Genomic DNA, 17,970 nt, shown 5'->3' with positions numbered 1-17,970 from the left:
TACTCCCCTGCACGTTGTTGATCGCACACAGCGGCTGATGACAGATCTTCTAAAAACTGTCAAAAACATAAGAAAGCTGTTCAAATCTGTTTGTCACTTTGTTGTTACGCGTGACTCATTATAAATCCCCAACCTTCTGAGTGGTCCACACCAACGCCTTTTTTCCGTGCGGGTTGTTATACCACTGTTTATCTTTGCACTCAAGATTTTTAATGTGTCATTCTGTCTTTTCTGTCATTTTTTCCTAATCATGTGTGCTACATTGTTTCCAGTGGTTTTGCCTGGTGACACTTCATGTTGTAATAAATATCGATATTTGCTGTCAGTGTATTGATGCGGCAGAAAGTGCAACAATATATTGCATTTATTTGTGTATATATATATGTATATATATATATATATATATATATATGTGTGTAGATAAAAAATTCATTCTTACATATTTTTTGTTCACTAATTGTTCTGCTAAAATGTCGACTTTTCTTTCGTATATTTAATTTATTCTAACTGCCAGTCTTGCTTTAAAGAAAAGTTTTGAATGCATATACATTAAATTGTTTGTGATACAATTCTGGGTATATATTTGCTTTGTTAAAATCACCCAGCCCGAGGCAAAGGTACTGAAGGTGAAGCACTGTTTTTTTTTTTTCTTTTTCAAAACCATAATGCTTCGTTTTAGCTTGTGATGGACATCTCGCTGAGGGATCGTGGAAAGGATGTGTCATCTGCTGTTTGCCAATGATGTAGTTTTTTCGGGGGGGGGTTGTCATCTTATTGCTGAAAGTAGTCATGATAGAAGAAGCTCACGCTGTTTTGTTTTTTTTTCAAATCAATCCTGTGTAGCATTGTCCTGTCACTCAAGGACAAGCGGGAATAAAAAAAAGGGAAAAAAAGCAGACCTTTACTTGGGAGGCTGCGGTTATTACAGTCACAGTGACTACAACACAATACCAAGGAGACTCAGATGTTGACAAGCATTTTCAAGAACCCACGACAGCTGTGGCACAGATTCTCACTGTCCTCGATCGTTCTCTTTTTGTGTGTCAACTGTATTTACTCGCAACCCAGAACCTTGTGCTTCCTCTGTGGATGTGCCTCCAGTGAAAAATAACAGATGCGTTACTAATCATTTATTTATTTGTGGCCATGAGTAATTATGGTTTATGAGCCGAGCATGCCTTTTTTTCCAGATAATTTTGTGAAACTGGCTGATTATGCCGTTTGATCATCATAATTTTAAGATGCCATGAGTTGGGATTCAGTATGATAATGTAATTAACTCATTGTAATTGATGCCATACAGTAGCTAAGTTGACCATTTTGCTCTTGGGCCATTGATTAAAACCCTCTCATTAACCAGCAGGGATTTTTACGTCATTTATTAACCTGAAAATCTGCGTCATACAGGATCTTGACCCCCACATACTTTGAATTGTTCGGGAAAAAGTCTGCAGTAGCAAAAACGCACAAGCACTTCAAAGGTTGTATTTTGTTTTTTCTACAAGGTTGAGAGTTCCAAGGTTCACTCCAGTCGAAACATCGGTCTCATGGTATCTGTGGTCATTCCATGAATATTCTATGACAGCATGAGTACTCAAGCCTGGGATCGGACCAATATCGTTGTCAGTGCATCCCTTGTGTTAGGGATTGAAATGATTCATTTGATCAAAATCTGGTTGGCTGTGGTGACCGCTGTTATTAGTGATGCATGAGAGTCATGCAAATGAGGCTTTTCTTCATTAAAACTCCATGGTACGGTCTGTGAAACACCCCCGTTTTAAGCAACAGCTGTAGATTCATCTAATCTAGGGCTCTCAAACTTGCGGCCCGCTGGCCATTTGTGGCCTTTAGGATGCAGTGTTGCGGCTCGCCCCAGTTGCCCAATTTTACCATGGGTGTGGCCCTCACAGGCCTCCCACTATCTGTCCAAAGAGAGCTGTAGAACACACTGTATAAGTTAATTCCAATAGATAATACCTTGGAATCCTGTACTTAAATCCAGGGTGCAGTTAAAATTAGATTTTTGTTGTAAGTATATAGCTAGCGTGGTTGCTCAAGGGTTCCACTGTTACTTTTTTGTTCCTTTTGTGCCAATCGACAATGAAAATTGAACACAATTTGATTTTCATCCACATAGATTCGATCAAAAACCCCTCACAATGTGGCCAGGTTCACCAAAGCTTTGCCCTTGGTAGTCCCCCTGTCATTCCAGTTTCAGTTTGCATCTAGCCCTTTCAGCGTATCATGTTGACTCACCTCCTACTGAACAGTATGTACAAGTTGGCAGCTCTGTGTTTACTAAACAACGGATTCTGCTTGTGCCACGTTATGAAGTCCCACACCCAGATTCACGCACCCTCTTCAGTGAGATCTTTATCTGTGGATGAATTATGCTGGGTATTCTCCTGTAGCGCTCGCTATAGACTACCAAGGCTGCGGAAAGCCATGGAACGCTGACCAATCACTCCACAATGGAGATGTAGTGCCTGGTGCTGTGGGACATGCCTCCTCCATGAGAGTCACACATGCACAAATTTGACTAGTGCTGACAGAAGCTGTGGAGATTACGAATACATGGACAAGGAAAATACATGAACAAAAATGTGTCATGCCTTATTTTGCGCTTCAAATCTCTCCAAAGACCATTATTTAATGGGCAAAAGTTGTTATGGACATAGTTATATTTGTTTTTACATTTTTGCATTTTTCTTGGTGAGTGGAAAAATGCATGCGTGTCACCGCATTGATTCCGGACCATGCGGAGAGTGGCACAGACAGAGATGAGGATAACTGCATTTGCACAAACTGATATTGGAGAGAAATGACATGCTAACGGGAAATGTAGATACATAAAATGAAATTGTCCGTCAATAAGGCAGTAGTTGATTGTGTGTCTGCTGGACAGATTTGCTGTCAGCATAGCAGAATAACAGAGTTGAAAGGAGGGGATATGTTGATGTGTAAATGGGAATTAAATGCATATGCTAGGTGCTGTTGTGCTGTATAACTTTGTGTATGGAAAAGCATAACAGGGCTAATTTCTGAGGTGAACATACTGTATGCTGTTAGGCCAACTGGGAGGAGACCCCCTACCGGGAATGCTTTCGTATTCTGAAGGAGGTGTCAGGAAAAGGGAAGTCTCGGCAGGAAGAGGTAAAAAAGAATGAATAATGTTGATTTGTGAAACACTAGACTTGCATGGTCTCTCTTGGGAAAGCACATTTCAAGGTGCCTTCCTAAAAGGTACCCGTCTGCATGGAGCTTGCCTGTGTACCGGTGTGTTTTCCTCTTCTGCCCAGGACATGTCTCTGCTGAGTTATAATTGACTCCTTTTGCTCTGACTCTGTGGATAAATGCTTTAATAATCTCATAAATGCTTCTCCAGTGGATTCTAATAAGCCGTAGCAGTGGTTCCACATTTTGCGACAATTTTCCCCCCTACAGCGTCCTGCCATTTTGCAGGTGACTTTTTTTAGATGTTACATCATGAATTCAGTATAAACTGGATCACTTGGTCTCAGCATGGATTTCTCTAAAGCAGCAGGATGCAGGTTGTTCCATTAGCAGAGCTGCTTTTGTAGAAATAGACCTCTTAGGAAGCATCGAGAAAAAGAGTGGAACCAACCACCGGATATTTATCATCCGTGTCGGCCACATGCCTGCACAATCAAAGGTTATCTCTTCTCAATCTATGACAAAGTCATGGAAAAAAAGGCTCTTATTTTTTCAATCCTGATGTTTTCTCAAAGTCTGTGTTTGATGCTTGTCCACTGCAGGAAAACCACTGACTTGTATTGTCATGTTTTCCATTGTGGAGGAATGTGATAACCAATGAAGTATATTTCTCATAAACTCGTTGTATAACAGACATAGTGTCAATTGACTCACACCTTCATTGGAACAACTGTTGCCACTCTAAACTGACTCTTGTTGGACATTACAGTCCAGCTTCAGCTTCAGAGCTATGGCTGTTAGGATTTCATTTACTTCAGCCGATTCTCAGTGCTCTGTCCATGTAGCATTGGTACTTTCTACTTAAGCCCAGATGGTAACATTTTGAAAAAGCTAGGATCCGGGTACTCTGGTTTCCTCCCACAGTCCAAAGATATGCACAGTAGGTTCACTGGACACATTGTGTATTGTCAAATACAGATTTATCTGAGTAATTATATAATTCATGTTGAATATATTGACAGTATATATTCTTGACATAAATGAAGTAAACTGACAGTGTTCACCCCTTGCCACAGCGGTGACCTTATTTAATAAGTTGGTCCATTCACGCTGCATGTGAACCAGGGCAAACTGCTGCAGTCAGATTTGACGACTTAAGTGATCTACTGCCCGAGTCGGGTTATTCTCTGCAAGGAAACATGTTCCATGACAAAAATATGTGTTTGGCCCATCGTTTCCTTTTAAACGCTTGGTGTTTTCTTATGAGCGGCAACACCATTATACATAAATTATCCCAAATTTCAGGTCCTGCTGCATATGTCTGCTTGCATGCCGACCTCAGCAATATGAAATACAAGTGCATAACGTGTTCTTGGAAAAGCAGACGAGCCAAATTAAATTGATGTCAAGCAACTGTCTGCAGCTGATGCATGAGGGCAGGCTAATTAATGAGAATTTATTACATGTCATTCAAAATGTGTCCAATTTACATGTGTAAGAATAAAAATCGTTTACAAGGCCGTTCATTTGTTTGAGTTGACACATACTTGATGTAATTGAACGTCTACATACACAGAGAGCAGCAGCACTGTGTGTGTGTGTGTGATATGCCACTGCCCTCAGCTCTTCAAAGAGGAGCCATAAAACCGCTGGATCTTAATCGGGTGGCGCTCAGACTCCACTTTGTAATTATGTCCCTCCAAATTCCTGTCTGCACACTCCAGCAGAGGAAGACTTGTGTGCCTGTCGGTGGGCGGAGGGTGGTCGCTACCGTTTACAGCTGACGTGGGGGATTCAAAAGCTGCAGGTTAAATCACGCCAACATGACACACAGACTGCTGATGTTTATGCAAGGTGCTGGCATGTTTACACAGATGCGTGTGTGTATACATGTGCTTGTGTGTGTGCGCCGCTTATCTCCTCCTTGCTCTTCTCACCAAGTTTTTTTGGTCTCAATAGGATGTGAAAGGAAATCCCTTGTCTGCAAGGCTTCCAGTGCAGGCTCAGACCTGTGTACTTGCTTCTGTGTGTGTGAGTGTGTGTGTGCGCGCGTGTGTGATGCCTTGGCCATGCCACAGTGGATTAACCACATACTAACCGTGTTACTGTGAAGAAGAGATTTGGATAGAAGAACACAGAGCATGAATCAGCTCCTGCAGGAGAGAAAGAAAGTCAGCTTAACGTTGAAAAGGTGTTTGAAAAAAACAAAAATAAAACTTCCATATAGACACTCAGAGGAAGTGCTGATTTTTTTTTTCAAAGCGCTTGTTACACATTTGGCTTGAAGGATGTGTCTTCTGTACTCTTTAATCTTCTGATGTATAAAGGACTGATGCAAGTGCACTTTTCCTGAAGCTCATCGCATCCATCCTCTCTCATCATTATAAAGATGCATCCACTCAACTAAATGAAAAAAATCCCTTCACTGACTTCTCTCTATCATTGCACTTTGCACTTGGTGTATGCTGATGCCACACCTGTGCTATTTCTCATGCATTTTCATGGACATGCACAACTAAGCCTTTTCCAAATTATTCTTCTAGTGTGTACTACCATGTACTTTAGACAGCCATTTTAATGAACTACTAGTACTATATGTGATAAAACTGCTAAATAACAAAGCACTACTATAAGTGTGAATGGCCCAGAGCCTGACTCGCTAGCCAGCAAAAAAAATATTCTTACATGAAAAGTAAATGGAAGGAAATTGGCCAGCAATTCAGTATCTCACTCTCCAGAGAAAATGACACTGAAGAGACCTTAAAATTAAAAACAAGATTGCTTCTCAACATTGAGAGGCTTTCCTTCTACCATCCCAGGGGTGAATCAGATCAAACTGTTGCATAACAATTAGATTAGTTCCACTTGGCAAAACTTGAATCCACTCCTTCAGTCATTATGAACGGACCTTCACATGGACACTGGTGTTATTGAGGGTTCGAGTCGGGCCACGCCAGTCCAAACTGGTCCCATGGTTGGTTGCGTAAGAGTGAGATCTGTCTTCAAACAGGAGTGAGTGATGAAACATGCTTGTCTTTCATCACGTTTCATCATTAATTGCGCGTTGTGCTGCTACTCTTACTTCAACCTGGCTTCCACTCCGAACCCCCCTCCCCCCCTTACTTGTTCAATGAGGCAGCGAGTCATTAAAGGAGAGAAAAGAGCTCCAGCTTGCTGTCGCGTCTGGCTCGCACTGCTGGAATTTTGCTGATAAGAACCATCCAGCTAAACTGATTTACAGGGCTCACCTTTTTCTGTTTCACTGTTTTTTTCTTTCTTCTTTTGCTTGGTTTTAAAGTCTCATGGTGTAATGAAGCATCACAAAAACGGCTCCAACCTACAAATCCCATCGTACAATGAGCATGCTAGGAGTGAGGTAAACCTACTGTAGCTTGTGTTTTTGCACATTTGAATGGATCCCTGAGTGTCCCTCACATTCCTGAGTGAAATATATACATTACCATGACATTCCTTCACTGTCGGCTGCTAGAAACATGATATGTCCATCAATATTATCAGGGAACGATTCCAAGAATGCAACCACAGTTTTATTAAATTTCCTCTGAGGAAATTCTTGCTACACACCTGCATCTTTATGTTAATGTGTGTTGTCATTTCCCTGAATAACTTAATGTAAATAAAATGTAATCGGTACTTGTAGCCAACAAAAGCCAACTGTGTTTTTTCCATGATATTCGAATAACACAATGACTTACATTCTTTCATCCACCCATTTTTCACTGTTTATCCGAAGTCTGACGTGGTTGCAATATTTCCCTCTCCCAAGAAACATCCTCCAGCACTTCTGGTTCTTATTATCTCCCCCATGAGATGGGTGGAAAAATCTCCCCATTGTGACCTGGACCTGCAACAGGCCTCTTCCCAATTAGACGTCCAGAAAACTTCCTGATGAAATGCCTGTGACTCCTCTCCTCATGAGATGTACCATGGGTTTAGTTTGAGCCTCATTGGATGAGGACTAGAGCTTTTCATTGTCGATGCAATGCTAAACACCGTCCCAAGTCGTCTGACGAAAAAAAGCACTTGGGGGGCCAAAATTTTCCATGAGTTTGACATTTGGTGTGCATGCTTCTGAAAGAGCAAAACAATAGGAAACAGATAATCTAATGATAAAAAAGCTCAGAGAGGTATAGCCATGCTGCTGAGTGAGTCACAGAGGTATTGCATTGGTAGTCTCTTGTTTGTTTGGTTTTACAAGCATTGTAAAGAATGTGTTTCATGTCATTACAACTTTCACTTTTTATCGAGAGATATGAGGATTCAGAGTGCTGCAACAAATGGCCTCTATGCTGCTGCAGTGAGAGCACTGTGCTTTGGGCCACAAGGTCGTGTGATCTGGTAGAATGCTTCTATTTTTTTATTTGATAATTTAAAAAAAACGATGTATTTTTTTTGCCATGAGCCAATATGGTTTTTTGAAGACACACAGAATGGCAGAGGAAGGTTCAGTCACAGCCTGTCCTGTTATTTTCGTGTCATTAGTATTCAGTTTCTATAATGATGTTTTTATGCGTCTTTCCGCCATAATGAATGTATTGTAATTTCATCTTAGTTACAAATTACAGTTGCAATTTGCCTCAGATGGCGTGGTACTCGATGTGCTGGAGCCTCTGTAGTGATGACTGACTTTGACTTTAAGTGACTTGACGCACAAATGTATTGGACTTCACACAATGCATGTGTGTTTTTGAAGGGCTTGGATATGCACGTAGACCTTTCAGTGCCAACATTTCACCTACTGACGATCGGCAGGTCTTTTTGCCTTTTCTTCATTTGTCAAGTTCTCTTTGAGCAATACTTTCATGTTATTTCAGCACTATTGTTACATTGGTACTGCTCTATTTTTAACACTATTTATTTTGTTGGGCATCTACCGGTCTATTATAATTAGAATAACATTGGATAAAAAAATATACACATTAATTATTTGATAGAAAGGTGGGAAATGTGTCTGTATGTTACTATTTTTTTGCTCATTAGTTCAAAATAATTCATGCTTCCATTCAGTGGTGGGGTGACAGAAATCAAAGGTGAAATGATAAGTGCAGGCAGGGTGGAAATGTTTGGGAAGACTGTCAGGGGTGGTACTGATTGAAGTGCGTCTCAAGTTTGTAGGGGAACCTGCCTTGATGTGCCAGAGATGGAAGGTAACATACATACAGGCTACCACTGAAGTTCATGGACGTGATAAACTGGAGCATAAGAAGTTAGGTGTGACGAGGTAGGATGGTGAAGATTGGCTAAGGTGGAGGAAACAAATTTACAGTGGAAACTGGCAACCCCTGAGGGGAAATGTGGAAAGCAAATTAAAATAACTTAGTCACTTTTAACGCAGACTGTTATTTGGACTTTGGTCTGTTCTTGGAGAAGTAAATATTACAGCAATTGCAAAGCAAAACGGGGGAATAAACTCTGTACATTGTTTCACTGAAGAAAAACAAATTACTGGTCAAGTAATCGCCAACCGTCATTTCTTTATTCTCACCTCATTGTTAAAACAGACACACCCCGGCGTCCTGACAGATGACGTGCCCCTAATAAGGTATAGAAATGTGACCGGTCGCTGGTCTAGAATATTGGATACTTTATTAACTCTCAAGGACGTTGGGTGCTGCAGTATGGAGGTTGTGTTTTCAAAGATGCGCGATCGATGTGTGGGTGGTTGATTGAATGCTTAACACCCAGTTAATTACCAAAGGAAGAAGCGAAATTAAAGGAGCGAGGCCTCCGCAAAATACGGTATTCATTTAACTTAATGGTCGCTGCAGTTGTTTTGACAGAACTTTGAGTATAATCGCTTGCTCGGCATACTAATATTCATATGGATCATTTGCAGTGTACTTGTAAAGCGGAGTGAGAAAACATGCCTTTCCAACTTAACTCCCCCAAGGTCCATTATTAACCTTGAACATGATAAATTTCAGAATTAATTCCGCGATGGATTTACTTAATTGTCATGCAAATGTTTATTCACAGTGACGAATAATCCCCTGGTGGCTATTTTTTGTTTTGCTTATGTCTCATGATTATGAATGAAACTAATCCTGAATCATTCCAGGACATGGTGTTTAAAATAACTGCTTACATTTTTAATTCGCTCTTGCTGTGATTTATCGCACTTCTAGTTGTTAGCGAACAGACAAGCATAAATGCAGTGGCTGCCACAGTGGCTACTGTTACTCTACATACATGCCACTTCTGTAAGTACAGCCATGACCACTTGTACTGTTATCTAGCTGCAGGGCGACAGCTCTCTGCTTCTGCATCTTTAACGGAGGAATAATTGTTTACGTCACGTTATCCAGCTAAGGCTGCTTGCAGCGGCTTTTGGTTAATAAGCAAGACACGTTTCGTTGAGAAACAAGCTACACGCAGCTAGCGTGGACAACCGTAGCACACTAACTTTAGCCAATAACAAAACAACCTTAATGCGGCCCACCGTCCGGGCTAACATGTCCAATCGGTGTAATATGGATGTATAAATGATGAACGTGAACTTCAATAACCAGTGAATATGTCACTATCACTACTACAATTACACCCATCTGTAATGCCCACAAGCACCCCTGCATTGTGTCTTTTGAAGATGGATATTCTTTTCTGTGTGTGTTTTCAAGTTGACAGGCCTCTTTGTCGGTGGAATATTGTTTGGCAAGGAACCTCATATCACACAATGGCATTGATCTGTATCCAGGTACAAAACATTTAGCGGGTTACTCAACAATGTTTTTTGCCATTGCCACGGTTGTTTAATTTTTACCAATTAGTGTGTCGTGTCCTGTCGTCCCTCTCCTCCATCAAGAGTCGCTGTGATTCGTGATCCAAATCTTATTCCATTTTTATCTCCTCTTAACGGACAATTTCACCCACATCTGTTTCATGTATACTATGAATACAGAAGCACAAAATAGCACTGCCAGTTTCGCTCCTGCCAAAAAGCAGCTCACCCATCCCTTCAGGCGTTCAACGCTGGCTTCACTTAAAGACAGATGGAAATACCACTAATAACACGGATATCTTTAGTGGTACAACAGCAACATGAAGAGACTGGGTTGAAATAAATGTTTGTGTAAAGCTGAGTGGACACTTCCATTTCATCGGAGTCATCTTCTAAATTGGTTAAACCAAATCCCCTGATCTGTCATCACCACCAGTGGTGCATTTCAGCATTCTGACTCAAGGTTGAGTGGTAATTCAGGAAGTTGATTAGTTGGATCCAGTTCACTGGCATCTGTTTAGTCGGCGAAAACATCAGATCTAATGTCTATTAGCTATTAACTGTGGCTGTTGTGTTGTGTTTTTAGTGTGACCTTGTGTTTGCTCCACAGTACTTTCCGTGCATTTTCTAGTTTTCTTGTCGTATGTTTATGAGTTGTAATAAATCTGTTGAGACTTTACTTTGAACATGCAAAGCTGTCGCATTGCTTGCTTGTCACATTATCAGCTTATCAATGAGGCTTAGTTCAGTAAAGCAAAGTTGTTCTAGCTGCAATGTGTGTGACATTACAGACCATTCGTGCTTTGGCTCAACAAACTTTACATGGATTTCTGTGCCTAACGTAAATGAAAGTGTTATGAAGCGTTCTTCTACATTTCCTTTTGTCCGTTGTTGTTGTCATGGTTAATGCTTCGACAACCATAAACAGCATCAAATAAGCTGATGCTGTTTTTGTATTGACTGATAATTTTGTTGTGAGTTGGGCCTAAACGAATATTTTGTTTTCTGCAATTTCATTGAATGCAATTTGCAAATCGCAAAGGCTGCGACTTGAAAAACCCAACAACACGCTGGGGAACCAAAGTGCTGAGGTCACGTGGGTTGCCAGGTAGAAGACGCGCGGTCCATTGCTGTGACTTCTTCAATTGACGGGAGGATGGGAACACTTGATGCACTACTGGAATTTAAAGAAAACAACATACCCGCTCTGCAGGCACAGCATGCTAATTATGGATATATTATTCCTATCAATGTCTGCATTCAATTCATCTCCTTTCATCATCATACTGTATGTAGACCTGCCTTACAAGGAAGAAGTGTTTACATGTTGTTTGTATCAGATTTTGTGTTTGTCGTATGACTTATTGATTGTGTTTTGCAGAAAACAAATTTATACCCCCCCCCCACCCCCCCCACCCCACCCCACAAAAAAAAAATCACATGCTGAATCCTAATATTGTCAAAAATAATAACTAATAATAACTGTTTGGATGTCATTTTAGCTCTTTTGGGCAAGATTGGACTGTATAAATGACATCAGAATGAAATGACAGTTGTGCTACTGAAGAGTGATGCCAATGGCTAAATGCTTTTTCTACTTACTGAATACTGCGTTTTTCTGTCTCACCTGAGAAGAAGCTGTATTTCCAGTATTGTGTTGCTAAAAACCATATATATATGCGCACTTCAAATAGTTAGTTAGTTTAAACTTTTTGCATAGCATTTCTGTTGAAAACGTTTAAAAAACAAAATGGTTTTTATTTAGTTTTATTTACAAATAATAGGCAAGACATGAAATTGAGATGGTCCATTTGCATTTAACATACATTTGTTTGAAGAGGGGCAGGTAAGGGAGGTTGGCCTGCAATGCATTGCGTATGCGTTGGACGCTCATGGTGGGCAGATCACAGTTCAGCTCAACTGTCACCGCAGCCTGCAGTGTTTCTTTCTTCAGTTTGTCAGGTTTCTGTGACTGATTGAGATTGATTTTTTTCGTTTTTTTATGGCTTTTGACTGGATTATTTGAATTTTCTCAAGAGTCTTAAATTGATCATCATTCCTGTTTTTCAGGAGGGAAACATTCATGTCAACACATTTCTTCACTTTCTTCATGCCAGCTCACTAAACCGGTAAGAACAACAGAAATTTCCAATTAAGTAATTGTATGAAAATGTTAAATTTGGTGTTATAACATGAATTATTTGTTTTGGCAGTTGCCTTGAGTGTCAACTGAAACATTCAAATCTGCTTCAGTATTTTTAAGCTTGTTGGTAGGGATGCTCCTATCAGGGTTTTTGCTGCCGATCACTGATACCGATCACATGGATTAACAATTAATTTGTAATCAAAATGATGAGACCTTCTGTGTGCATGATGTGAAATTCAGACATGTTTTAATATAACTTTTCTAGAGGCAAAAATGGAAAAAAACCTTGCTGAATGCAGCAACTATTCTGTCAAAGGACAATTGAAAAACATTGAATTTGATGTGAGACGTCGCAGTTTGGCGAATCTCTTGAGACTTTGCTATGTCCATGAATATCTACATACTGGCCGCTTGTAGCGCGACTCATAAACAGAGAGCATTTACGGAAGTTTCCACTCCAGACGTTTCAAAGCGTTTCTGATTCAGGTGGCTGATGAATGCTGCACCATTCCAAAACGGAGCTAGTCGTTTTCCGACTGATCACACTGAAATCAGCCGATCACGATCGGTGACAGATTGATGGGAGCATCCTTACTTGTTGGTCATATAATGCCGTAGAATAGTATTTCAATGAATGGCAATTACTGCCAAACCTTCACTGGGGCTGACACCCGACAGAATGTGGACCAACTGTGACATTTTCATGATACAGCAAACTGATAGTAGACAGTGAACACAAGGCCCCTGCAGGCGACAAGGGGGGCAAATCTGTGAGATCAAAGTCCACTATCCACGGTCATCATCCGGGCAACAGTTGGGATTCCTGGCAGCCACTAAAACACAGTTCCACAGGCACATGATAATAAGAAACAAATACTGTACAAGTGTATCTCAAACTTTGCTGACTGTGCAAAGCCATGTAAGACCTGTCAGCTGTGCAGATCCCACCTTACACAGAACGCAGAGATAGTTCTGCTGTCTGTTCGAACGGCAGATATTTGCAGTCACAACTGTCTGCCTATTTGCCAAACTGGGTGAGTGATCAAGAAAAAGAGGTCATGAGTTAGTGATGACTCGATCTCTCTGTCTCTGCACCATGTTGACTCCAAGACCAAAGCAAACCTCCTTAACTTTGTTGACTCAAGAGTTTGGTTACCCAAGTATAGACTTATTTTTAGTTTCTGCTTCTCCTGCCCACAGTTTTACTTTTTTATCTAAAAAAATAAAGTCACTGGCTGTGCCTTGATGTTTTTCCTCCTTAACTTTTTTGGTATGTAATGAGCATAGCCGCCTCCCAGGGGAGATAACCACACATGTTGTTTTATTGATAAATCCCAGCACTCACAAAAGCCTTCTCTCTCCATGGGCCACATCTTCTAAAATCCTTGTAAAGCCAGTTCATTAAACGGCACTTGCTGTGTCAACACATAGCTGCACAAAGGCTAATTATTTCACCCTAAAATCTGCACCAATGCCCCAGTAAATCTCTGGTGTGACACGACTTGTCTGAGCTCCAGGGAGTCAGGAACACTGTATATTGTAGTATATGTAGTATATTCATCTGGTTTAATTCCCTGTCCCAGTGATTTTTGTTTATAACATTTTGGTTGCATTGAGCTTCACAATTCTGTCTCTGAATTATCCTACAGTCGAATGATGTAAAAACTGCAAAATATGTGAAGTGTTGCTGCAATCTATTAGTATTTAATAGTATTTAGCATTTCATAAACAACACTAAAATATTGAATGTTTTGTAATTATTGGGAAAATGTCCGTATTTTACAAACAGTGATAATTTATTGTGATAGTTCGTTACCAAGCACTGCTGCACAAATAGCTTTAATAGAAGTAAACATACATTTATAAAATTGTGGCTTGCAAAAGGCAGTAAGTCAATGTTTATACTTTTAATATAGAATGGAAACTGGTTGTATTTCCACACCTGATAATCCTCACTGATCTGTCACTGAAAGTTTTGAGCACACAGTCCTGCTTGCTGTCGGCTGCAGCATCATCATCTGTTAAGGTGTAACCCTTCAAACGACACTGCTGTGGGATAATATACAGAAAAGCTTGCTTTATTTTATTTTTTTGTAATTCTAATGTTTCTTTGGCTATCGTCATCATGGAAACCCGAACTGTACAATGTTTAGTTTGATTCTGTGATGCCAGTTAAACCCGGTGCTGTGTGAACACAGACTCCAGGGAAGTGCAGTGTGTTTGTGTCTTCATTTCTGTGTGGGTGTTTGTGTCTCAGCGGAAGAGGCAGCTGCTCTGGCTCCCTCCAAATTCTCATTCTCATTCAAACACAAGCACAGGAGACTGTCGGTGTGATGTCAGCAATGTCCACTCAGTCTTAAAATGTTTTTTGTTTTTGAGATTAGCTAGTTCTTGTTACTGATATAGTTGAGCTTTAAATATTCAAGAGGCATTTTATGTGTAAATATGGTGGAATTGTTGTTTAAGACCTGGAAGTTGAAAATAAATAAAAGACATGCAGTATTTGACAAATGCACTGCAAGAACATAATTGTGCTTGTAATTCTACAGATTTTAGACTTTATTTCAAATGTCAAGTTTGTGAGGTCACCCAAACACTTGGAGGTGAGACCAGAGATTTGTTTTCAAGCGCTTACTGCCAAGATAAAGAAGTACTACACTAAGAATTTCATGGTTTTAATAAGACAGCCTGGGACCCTTTGTTGGTATTGATGCAGCCTGAGTGAAATTATAAAACTCATTATGTAAAATTGTTATCATTATTATTATTCATTGCCATTTAATTCTGAGTTTCTGTCTTATAGGACAGACATTGAATATTAGACTATTATTGTATTGGCATTTTTTCTCCCCTTTACAATGATATTCACCACTAGAATGGAAAATCTTCACATACTGTACATTGTCACCCATTTGTAGATCAAATTAGATATTTAAATATCTATCCAGTTACTTCCAACATTATTTTTTGTATTTACTAGCGTAATAACATTTTTACTGACTTTTTTTTTTTGTCCAACAGCCCCTCACAGCAGTCAGCATATAATGTGGCTTTTAAGGATTTTTAATCGCCCACCTTTGCTACACAGCCATGGCATAATTGTAAAGGGTTTGAAAATAAAGGCCAGAAAAAAACCTCTTTTTACTTTTCTGTATCAGCCACTGAAACTATGTTTCTACACTTTTTATTAGATTGAATCTGTTCAAAGACCTGAATTATAAAAGCACAACTTTTATTATCACCATCACACAGAGGTCGACTGAGGAAGAAGGCGTGGAGGAATCTTATGAATTTATACTCCTTATAAAGTTACGATTTCTAAAGGATTTTGTGAAAATTCTTACTGTGCCTCACTGGATGTGACGTTGATGGTTAAATATTTATTCTAACTATAACTAATTTTCCTCAAAAGACAGATAATATTTAAGCATGTGAATTTCAGTATTACTGTGAGTATATTTAATACTACTTAGTTTTGTTACTGATAAACCCAAATGTTTGAGGACGTTTTCCCATAATTATTGAAAGATAATGCTAAAACATTATTCCTTCAGTGGGACTCAGAAGCACTTTAATCTGAAGCACTTGTGGCTTTCTGCCAACAACAGTGGAAAGATGACTACTCAGAGTGTATTCCTGCGCTTTTCTTGGCAAATGTCGACATGTCACATTATTTCCTGCCAATCACCCTGGTTCTTTTTACATATCTAGGAGAAAACAGAACGTCTCCTGCCGAGAAAATTTGTTCTGGTGTTCAGAGCCATTTTATTGCAGCAATGTGATACGTCTCTGCAGTGGAAGTCTGAGGTGACACCTGACATACCTGACTTTTGCACCATCCTCATCAGACTTTAATGTTGGCGGGATGAAGTTAGAATACTATATTATTAGAGTTCACCGTTCCCTTCAATGTTGTGCTGAGTTGCTTGATTTGAATTCATGGAAGGTAACGCCAGAGGTGGTGGACTGATGGAGAATAAATGAATAAAAATTATGCACGAAGAAGCAAAAGTTTTCTTCAAGCCTTTACTGCACACATTCACCCAATGGTGTTGATAGTGTCAGCAAAGGTTGACTCTGTGTGCTGGTGCGCACAAAAACGTTGCCTCATTTGGTGCGATTCTATAATAGGTGAAAATGTGATCTTGCTAACTTTTCTTGCTGTCTTTATTATTACCCAGCATTCATATGGGTACAGCATGAGATGGGAGAATCAGCCTGTATTGAGCATGCTTGAATGCTGTGCTGATGAAAGCTCATGCTGATAATAGCTTTTTCATTATGTCTTTAGCCAAGCTCCACATTTCATTTTCTGTCTCAGCGAGAGCGAGCGCGAACCGGAGGAATCTGGGTCTTCTTCCTTTAGCTGTCGTTTCCGTCTAAGAATTACTGTATGTTTGGAATGATAGTAAAACGTGGCTTTTCGAAACAGAGAGGATCGGTTGGTGTGCAAGGAAGTGTGTTGTTCTCAAAATAAACTTGCCCAATTACTAACAAAAATCTAATCGAGTGTTCCATGGAGGGAAAACAGCGGGAAGGGTCACGAGCGGTGGAGACTCATGGTCGCCGTCTGTCGATTCTAACAGAGCAGCCACTGTTCTCCTCGCTTTCTGAAATGGTCTGTGTTAGGGCTGAAAGAAAGGCGTTTGAACATGGACTGCACAAAAGTGTGTTGCTTACAGGCTGCTGAAGGCACCAACAAAGGGCTTGTGAGAGCGAAACCCTGACCAAAAAGCAATGTTGACTCAATGTAAAAAATAATATTGTGAAATACATTATTACTGTAAACAGCGCTTGGTGTAGGACTCTAATCATAGCTCAGCTTTGTCACAGAAGCGCCACAACACACCACCCTGCAAATCATATGAGGATTATAACATTGCAAGATCCTCAGCGCACAATGGTCATGACAAGCCATCCTGACTTCCACAGTGTGATATATCAACGTTGGGAAAGTGGGCTTCTGCATCCAGGCTGCCATCCACGTTGCATGTTGATGCACAGGCATTTTTAATAGAGAAAAAAAACCTCTTCTTTCTTGTGTATCGTTCCAGGCGGGTTTGTGGGTCTCACAAGGAGCATTGTCAGCAGGAGGGGTGCTTCAATTGAAAAGCTAGTGCGTCAACATGTACTGCTGAAGGCCTTTGGCATCAGCATGGTAGTGAGGATGTGTTGGGCAAGAAGGGGACTGTAAACCATCTTTCTGTGTATTTTGTCCATGTGTGCGCTTGTGTTTTAAGTTATGTCACTTGCCACTGCACTAGTGTACTGTGTCTCACAATCTCCTATAATGGTCTCGTGATTGAACAGGACCTGTCGGTTGAATGACACGGGAAGAGGTGAATAGACATGTCACCTCCAGGGCTGAAGCGGACTTGAGACCTCATCTCCCATTGTTTCACAGGTCCAACAGCAGAAGCAAACAAGGTGTTTTGGAGCCTCTTGGGCTGTTTTCTTTGACCACACGGTACCGGGGATACACATTATGAGCCAAACGCAACAAACCCTCACTAAAGTCTCGTTCTTACTTCACACTCTGACATGCATGAATACAGCGCTTTCAACAGATGCAACCAATTCGCAGTCTCACAAGTTTAGCTCCAGTAAAACATTGTCTGGGCAGTCCATGTCTCATATGCCTGCTCTTTATTTGATGGTTTTCTCAGTTGCCTCCGCTGTTATGATTAGTGTGAAATGTAGTCTGTCTTGCCTGCTTACCAGCTTGGTTATGTGCACACACATAACCAACTAGTCTAATCACTGCTGGACCACTTGTCAAAAGTCACAGCTCCCAAGTCATGAACTGCCAAGTCTTTTTTTTTTTTTTTTTTTTTTGGTAAATGCTTAATTAGTCATCTTTAACAGGTAATCCTTGGTGCTTGAGCTATTGTCGGATTCTAGGTTTGGTCTT

General features: G+C 40.4%; 1 protein-coding gene across 6 annotated transcripts in view; it reads left to right on the top strand.

Moving 5' to 3' along the window:
* The window catches only part of plxnb2a.1 (plexin b2a, tandem duplicate 1), a 130,530-nt gene that overhangs the window by 38,335 nt on the left and 74,225 nt on the right, over positions 1 to 17,970 (top strand). For all 6 annotated transcript variants that reach the window (XM_053863936.1, XM_053863935.1, XM_053863930.1 and 3 more), the window contains one exon: positions 11,984 to 12,042. The gene's annotated coding sequence lies outside the window, so the exon portion shown is untranslated. The remainder of the gene's footprint in view (positions 1 to 11,983; positions 12,043 to 17,970) is intronic.

The sequence above is a fragment of the Synchiropus splendidus genome, chromosome 4 (assembly GCF_027744825.2).
Source record: "Synchiropus splendidus isolate RoL2022-P1 chromosome 4, RoL_Sspl_1.0, whole genome shotgun sequence".
Lineage (NCBI taxonomy): Eukaryota > Metazoa > Chordata > Actinopteri > Syngnathiformes > Callionymidae > Synchiropus > Synchiropus splendidus.
Note: the sequence above shows the minus strand (reverse complement) of the source record. Positions and strands in the feature narration are given on the sequence as shown.